Below are 8,651 nucleotides of genomic sequence, written 5' to 3' on the forward strand. Positions count from 1 at the left end.
TGTCCTCTGCCTCCCGTGTGTTCTCTGCCCCCCCCGTGTGTTCTCTGCCCCCTGTGTGTTCTCCTCTGCCCCCACCCCCCAACCCCGTGTGTTCTCCTCCGACCCCATGGAAATCTTTGATTCTCCCCGTTATGCACTATGTGAGTAATTTGGAGTGAATGGGCTCACATCTGTAGCAGGGGTGTCTGAGCATGTGTCTCTCCCACAGAGGTGTGGCCTCTCCAGCCAGTTGCCTGGGATGGAGGTGAAGTCCACTAAATTAGGTCACCTTACTGTTACACACCTGAGGCTCGCATATTCCACAAGCATTCCATTTTTGTCTAGACAGTGCCAGGCCTTTGATTGCAAAGACAGCCCTATATTCTGTCCCTGATAAGTGGAGAGAGACAGGTAAGTAATGACTATAGAGTTCACCGGGCAGGGAGCTGCCTGGAGAAAGGGGCGTAGCTCATCCTAGGGGCCTGCACACATTGAGCTCCTGCAAAGCTGCTGGGACGATGTGACATCCCTGCAACAACAGATGGAGCAGACCGGAGAAGGAAACGGCGGACTGAAGGCAGGCAGGCCCAGCCCCAGAGTCCCTGTGCTGTACTGAGGAGCACTCCGTGGAGGCAGATCCATGGACCAGCAGCAGCTCATCCTACTGAGGGGCCCACGGGGGCTGAGCACCAGGCCAAGAGCTTTAGCAGCACAATTGCAGTTCTCAGCAGCACTGTGAGGCAGGAACGATTACTTTCCCCGTTCACAGATTAGGAGACTGATGCTCCGAGCAGCTGAGTCGTGACTTGCCAAAAAATCAAGTCACTCATGAAGGGTGGAGGCAGGAATTTTGAGCCCTGACATCAGGGTTCAGCCATGCAGCTCCTGGCCACAACCCTGTGCTGCCTCTTGGCTGCTGCTGGTCAAAGCTGGCCTGTCCCGGCCCTCTACCATTAGGTCAGCACCAGGGAGGGGTAAACCATGAAGTGTAATGAAGTTCCACATTCAGAAATTAAGGCATTTCTCACAACATGTCATGGACAGCCACTGGGCACTTGGGAGCTAGAGGTGGAGCTAGCACACAGGGTGACCTGGTGCACGCACAATGTGAGTGAGAAGAAAGCAGAGTGTGCGTGTCTGCGTGTGAGCACAGCAGCCCATAGAGAAACACTTGAGCTCCTGAAAACAGGAATTAAAGCTCAGATAAACAGCTGTTTTGCAAACTCTTACCATACAGCAAACCCTAGTCTGAGGCTCAGGAGGCCAAAACTTGGACCTTCTGCAAAACTGCCAGGGGAGAAGTCTTATTTGGCTTCACACTTCAACAGAATTTAAAACTTTATAGCTCTGAGAAAATTTGAGGGCACAAGATGGCAAATGTGTCACATGCACACTGGCCTAAAATATATTAGGGCCAGGTTTTCACATTTTGGCAGCATCACCTGAGGTCCCCAGTGCCAGCAGATTCTGAGTCTCAGGAAGGACTCGAGAATTTGCATTTAGTCAGCATCCCTGGGTGGGGACTCAGGTCGCTCCTGGCCCACCTTGAAGTCCCTGAGACTCTGGAACTGACATCACAAGGGAGGATTACCTGGAATCCATACGGGGTCCTTTCTAACAGTGGAGAGAACCCTCATCCTGGGCTCAGTGCTTATAGAACTACAGCTGTCTTTTTCCTGCTTTGTTAAGATGCAGTGAGAAGAACACAGAAGCCGGGTAACGTGGCTCATGCCTGTAATCCCAGCACTTCGGGAAGCTGAGGTGGGAGGATCACTTGACCCCAGCATTCAAGAACAGCCTAAGCAACGTGGTGAGACCTCATGTCTATGGAAAATTTTTAAAATTAACCGACGCGGTGGTGCACACCTGTGATCCCAGCTACTCAGGAGGCTGAGGTGGGAGGATTGCTTGAGCCTAGGAAGTCAAGGCTGCAGTGAGCCATGATCGCACCACTGCACTCCAGCGTGGGCAACAGAGCAAGACCCTGTCTCAAAAAACAGAAAAGGACACACAGTTTGGAGTTTGACAGACCTAGTTCACCTTCTGCTTTGGTCACTTACCAGCAAATGTGTGCAACAGATATTTATTGAGATGCCTACGTGTGAACAGCCATCTCTGTAACCTCCGGCACATGGCTTAAGCTCTGAGCCTCAAGTTCCCTTAGATGTGACACTTAGCTTGGGAGTCTGTGGGCTGCAAGGTGGAACAGTGCTCAGTGACCCACGCAGTGCTGTGTGACCATCTCTATAAAGCTAGACACACACTGTCCGTACCTGGCCACTGACTTCTCCGTGGAGTGTGAACTGGATGCAGGGCCTGGGGCCTTTCATCACCGGCAACATAGCTTCTGTTCATCCCTAAGTGTGGCAGCTTGGTAGCCTGGCTGGGCCAGCCACAGCCATTTGTTACCTGGGTCTAGAGGGATTGGATCAGGGGAGGGTAAGAGCCTGGACTGTGAAATCAGAAAACAGTGCGCTGAGCCTTAACCTCTTCAAGCCTCAGCATTTTTCCTTTGCCCCAATGGGATAATGGTAGTCTTAGTATCATAGAATTACTGTGATAAATGACATCATTTATGGGATGCTGCATGTAACCTGCTTGTCCTAGTGCCTAACACACAGTAGCACAGAATACTAATCCTTAGCATTCACCACTTCAGAAATGATGAGAACTTGCACACTGACCACCATGTGCAAAATAAAAAGAATAAAATGACTAGAACTTTGAAAACTCCTCACCTTCCCCAGTGACAAGTGAGAAATTACAGACATAAACCTCCTCCGTGCTTGACCTGCAGTTGGTGAGTATTTCTTGAATGAGTGAGTACATGAAACCAGTCAGAAATAACGAGCAGAGCGCCCGCTGTTGAAAGGGGCAGAGTCCGGGGAGTCACGTTAACCACTCTCCTTTCAAAGGCATGGGCAGCACCCGCCCCCAACCGAGGGCCAAAGCCGGGGAGCCTCTGAGCCACACTGGCTCTACCCACTTAGGCTGCATATTGCTGACTCCCACCCAGGAAACAGGCTGCTTGACAATGGACCTCTTTTTACGGTGCATTAAGCCGCTGAACAAAGATTCACAAGAATACATTGTCTGAATGTGCAAGCCTGGTTCCTGCTCAGCTGGAAGCACTTAGAAACGTCAGACCCCGAGACTACCCTGGCTGGCTCCACCTCCAGTTACCAGCTACTTCCCTATCTGAAGCTCCTTTTATGGCTCTGCCACCCTAAGTGAGCTCTGAAGATGGAGGAACAGCAGTGCTCCCAGGGTTACCCATCAACTAGTTCCAGTGGCCTGGGGTTTACTTTCCCACGCAAAACCCAGGCCCAGTCTGGTCTGCACCAGAGTGGAAGATGCCAGGGTGGTGACCCTGCTTGCTTGCAAGGAGAGGGAAGTTAAGGGCATGGAACAGGAGGCAGAGAACAGGAACAGAGTCACAGTGAAGTCAGCTACATATCTACTCAAGCTGAACATACTCATGTTCTGTGACCCATAGATTCATGAGTGGAAATGTGACATACATTGGCCAAAGACGTGACTAGAATGTCCACAGCGGTCCTGTTCGCAACAGTAAAACCTGCAGGTTACTCGAATATCCACCCACAGTGAAATATATAAATATATATAAATTGGGGACTATTCATACAATGTATTCAGTAACGATAATGAGCACTCCCTAACCACATGCAGCGACATGGATGAATTTCCTAACATTGCATGCAAAAGTCAGACTCAAAAGAATTCCCTCTTCGATTCCACTTAATGTGGAAAAATAAGCAATCTGTGCAATTACAAGTCAGAACAGACCGGACGCAGTAGCTCACACCTGTAATCCCAGCACTTTGGGAGGCCGAGGCGGGTGGATCACCTGAGGTTAGGAGTTCGAGACCAGCCTGGCCGACATGGCAAAATCCCGTCTCTACCAAAAATACAAAAAATTAGCCAGGCGTGGTGGCAGGCACCTATAATCCCAGCTACTGGAGAGGCTGAGGAAGGACAATAACTTGAACCCGGGAGGCAGAGGTTGCAGTGAGCTGAGGTTGCATCATTTCATTCCAGCCTGGGCAACAAGAGTGAAACTCCATCTCGAAAAAGAAAAATAATAAAGTCAGAACAGTTGTTACGTTTGGGTAAACACTAGAAGAGGACACGGGAGGAAGGGTGTGGGGGTGAAGACACTGTTCTCTTTCTTTGGGTGCTGGACACAAAGGTCAGTTCAGTTTGTGAAAATTCATCAAGCTATTCACTTCTAATACATGCACTTTTCTCTTGTGTGTTATCCCCGCAGATAAGTTGGTAAATGTTTAACTCTCAAACAAAATTTGTTTTAATTAAAAAGCCCTTAATTGTAGCCTTTGTCAATTCCTGTGGTGTAAATAGTTCTACCATGGTTGGTTGCATGCTGCCAATGTGGGGTCAGTTCTGAGTTGGACAAAGAGACATATGATTGGTTCTTGCAAGTTCAGGTGAGCCAGCTCCAGGAGACGACTGGTTATACTTCAACAAAGAGATCTTTTGAAAAGTAAAGTCTTCGAAAATGAGAGGTGAAACAGTGCTGGACGGGGTATGTTACTTCTTGCTTGGTACCCTACTAGCACACCCATCACCTACTTCCCCACCTCCCTTTACTCTTAAAAAAAAAAAAAAAACTTACCTTTATTGAGATAGAATTCATATATCATACATTTACTCATTTAAAGTGTACCTTTTGTTTGTTTATTTTTGAGACAGGGTCTGTCTCTCTCCCAGACTGGAGTACAGTGGCATGATCACTGCTCACTGCAGCCTCAACCTCCTAGGCTCCAGCGATCCTCCCACCTCAGCCTCCCCAGTAGCCGGGATTAGAGGCAGGCAGCACCATACGAGGCTAATGTTTAAAATTTGTCTAGATACAGGGTTTCACTACGTTGCCCAGGCTGGTCTCAAACTCCAGGGCTCAAGGAATCCTCCCATCTGAGCCTCCAAAAGTGCTGGGATTACAGGCGTGAGTCACCACCCCTGGCCTAAAGTGTACATTTTAATGTTTTTTGATATACATGCAGAATTGTGCAATCATCACCATAATTTTAGAACATTTTCATCACCCCAAAAATAAGACCCCTACGCATCTCACTCCCCATCTTCCCCAACCCCTGGCGATCACTAATCTCCTTCCTGTTTCTATAGATTCGTCTCTTTTGGAGACGATTCCTAGAAATGGAATCAGATGATAGGTGGGCCTCTGTGACCAGCCTCTTTCACTCACCATAATGTTTTCAAGGTTTTTCCATGTTGTAGCATTTATCGGTATTTTATTTCTTTTTTTCTCCCTCAAATCATGAGACAGTATTTCATTTCTTTTTAGTACCACATAGTATTTTGTTGTATGCATCTACTACATTTTGTTTTTCCGTTGATGGACATTTGGGTTGTTTCCGCCTTTTTTGACTTAGGAATAATGCTGCTATGAAATTTGTGTACATATTTTTTGTGTGGATGTTGGTTTTCATTTCTTTTTGGTTGGTTGGTTGGTTGTAATGGGGTCTCACTCTGTCGCTCAGGCTGGAGTGCAGTGGCACAGTCTCGGCTCACTGCAACCTCTGCCTCCCGGGTTCAGGCGATTCTCCTGCCTCAGCCTCCCAAGTAGCTGGGATTACAGGTGTGCACCACCACACCCAGCTAATTTTTGTATTTTTAGTAGAGATGGGGTTTTGCCACATTGACCAGGCTGGTCTCAAACTCCTGACCTCAGGCGATCTGCCTGCCTGGGCCTCCCCAAGCGTTGGGATTACAGGTGTGAGTCACTGCGCCCTGACGGTTTTCATTTCTTACATATACATTTTAGTAGTGGAATTACTGGGTTATAGATAATTCTATGTGTAACCTTCTGACGAACTGCCCGACTATATTCCAAAGTGGTGACACCATTTTCCCAGCACTTTGGGAAGCTTCCCAAGAAGAGAAATCCCTCCCAAAGTGCTGGAATTACAGGCATGAGCCACTGCACCTGACCCAGAGCATTCTCAATGGCTTATAACTGCTTTTTTTTTTTTTTTTTTCACTTTTTTGATCATAACTGCTTTTAGTAGAGGAAGCCTGAAACTGCTGTCTCTTAGGGCAATGGAGAGAGAGAAAGGGCAAAATATCACTGCTTTTGCTTTTATTGTTACTAAAGCAGAGATAAGCAGAAGTGATTCTCAGCCTGCTGGGCCAGTAAGAAGTTTGCCAAAAGCTGAAAGCAAGAGAAGGTGTCCTTTATTTGTCTCCTCTCTAGGGGGAACAGCCTTTTGACCCCAGTAAGGGTTTCAGTCTCCCCCAAGGCATCGCATCTGCCACCCGCCAGCCTGATGGGGAGTGTGCTTGGATAGATGTGCCCGGAGCCTTTGGGCCTAGTCTGCTCCGGGTTCTGCCACTCCGATGACACCCATGGCCATGTTTTGCTTCCAAAATCAGGTTGCACAGTGGCCTGGGGGAGAAGAAAGGGCCAGGCCGGTGTTAGGTTCTAAAACAGTGGGTCTGGCACAAGGCCCAAGGGTGAACTGTGGGTTTAAAAATAAAAATGAAACTGTTCTAGAAGTTCCTCATTATTTCCCCTCAGGCCCTAACAGTAAAGTCACTCCCTTCCATGAGTCAGGCTGAGAAATGCTGATACCGTGATAACGCATCACCTCTACTCAGAATCCTCCCTGCGAGGCAGGATTCCTGGGGCTCAGACACACCCCGGCTGGCAAGATGTCTGCTCCTCCTTGTTCCCATGATGTGTCAGAGGAGCCAAGCCCAGAGCAGGTACCCTGATGCTGCCCTTCCGCCTCTGCCAAGCAGACCCATTGGTCCCTGCCAAATCTCTGAGTCTTTGCTTTTCCCATTACTTAACCTGTAGGCCTCAAACTTGAGTGCTAACAATGCAAACCCTGCACCTCGCTCTCAGTGACTCTGAGTCAGCAGGTCGGGTGGAGCTGGCAGAGGCCCAGGATTCTGTCTCTGCAGATTCCCCCAGGTGATTCTGATGTGGGTGGTCACAGACCGTCCTTTGAAAAATGACATTTGCACATTTTGATTTTTTTTTCTTAAAGCAATATGTAGATATTAAAGCAAGAAAAAAAAAAAAAAAGAGAGGGCTTAGATGGAAATGGGCTGGATTCTGGCCTGGCCTCTACACACTGAGTCCTGCGAGGCCATCAGGCCATGTTTTCCTCACTTGCTTTAGCCTTTCCCTCATCCCTGAGGCATCTCCTGCACAAGCCACTCTCCTTGTTCCAGCCACACTCCATCAGCACCTTGTGTAACCTCCGGCGAGTTGTGGGGCTCAGGCCATGACCAGATGTTGAGCTTGCTAGGCATGGCCTGCGTCTGCCTGTCTTATGCTCTCTGCAGTGATATGCACAGTGGCTCCTCAGCATCTTTAAAACCTGACCCTATGGCTGGGCGCGGTGGCTCACACATGTAATCCCAGCACTTTGGGAGGCCGAGGCGGGCATATCACTTAGGAGTTTGAGACCAGCCTGGCCAACATGGTGAAACCCCATCTCTACTAAAAATACACAGATTAGCCGGGTGTGGTGGCGCACGCCTGTAATCCTAGCTACTCAGGAGGCTGAGGCAGGAGAATCCAGAATCACTTGAACCTGGGAGGCAGAGGTTGCTGTGAGTCAGGACTGTGCCACTGCACTCCAGCCCAGGTGACAGAGTGAAACTCCTTCTCAAAAAAAAAAAAAAAAATCTCAAAAAAAAAAAAAAAAAATAGATAAACAAATTAAAAATCTGACCCCATCCTACCAAAACTACACTGAGAGAAAGGGTGAGAATCACAGAAGCCATTCTCTTTCCTTCTGGCCTAGGAGAGGACGTCCAAAAACAACTGATACCTCATCCAATGGGTGTTGCTATCAGTATAATCCTATTTGTCCTTGCACCAATTAGAAGGGGAAGAAGGAATGAGAAGGGGCAGCCTGCAGGACAGCAGTGGCAGGAGACAAACTGGAACCTGACTGCTGGGATCACCCACCCCCAGGACTGCTGAACCAAGATGTGGGGGATGCGGCCTGGGCTGTGGCCCTTGCTGGATGCCTATAGCCAACTGGATGACCTTGAGCAAGCCTTTTCCCCTCTAAGTTTGAGTTTCTTCATTTGGAAAACAGAAATGACATAGTTCTGCCTAGATCCTGGCACTGTTGGGAGCATGCGTGAGTGTGCATGTACATGCATAGATGTTCTTATGTGTGTGTGCACCTGTGCATATGTATATGTATGTAAGCTTTTTATTTATTTATTTATTTTTTGAAACGCAGTCTCGCTCTTTCACCCAGGCTGGAGTGCAGTGGCATGATCTCGGCTCACTACAAGCTCTACCTCCCAGGTTCACACCATTCTCCTGCCTCAGCCTCCCAAGTAGCTGGGACTACAGGTGCACACCGCCATGCCCAGCTAATTTTGGTATTTTTAGTAGAAACGAGGTTTCACCATGTTGGCCAGGCTGGTCTCAAACTCCTGACCTCAAGTGATCTGCCTGCCTCAGCCTCCCAAAGTGCTGGGATTACAGGCATGAGCCACTGTGCCTGGCTGGGTTTATTTTTATATCCATCTCTCTGGTAAACTTGTCATTCATATCCTGAATTGCTTTTCTGATTTATTTGTATTATTTTTCAGAATTCTCTTGTATTTCACTGAGCTTCTTTAGAGTTAATAATTTGAGG

The sequence above is a fragment of the Colobus angolensis genome, unplaced genomic scaffold (assembly GCF_000951035.1).
Source record: "Colobus angolensis palliatus isolate OR3802 unplaced genomic scaffold, Cang.pa_1.0 Scaffold17, whole genome shotgun sequence".
Taxonomy (NCBI): Eukaryota; Metazoa; Chordata; class Mammalia; order Primates; family Cercopithecidae; genus Colobus; species Colobus angolensis.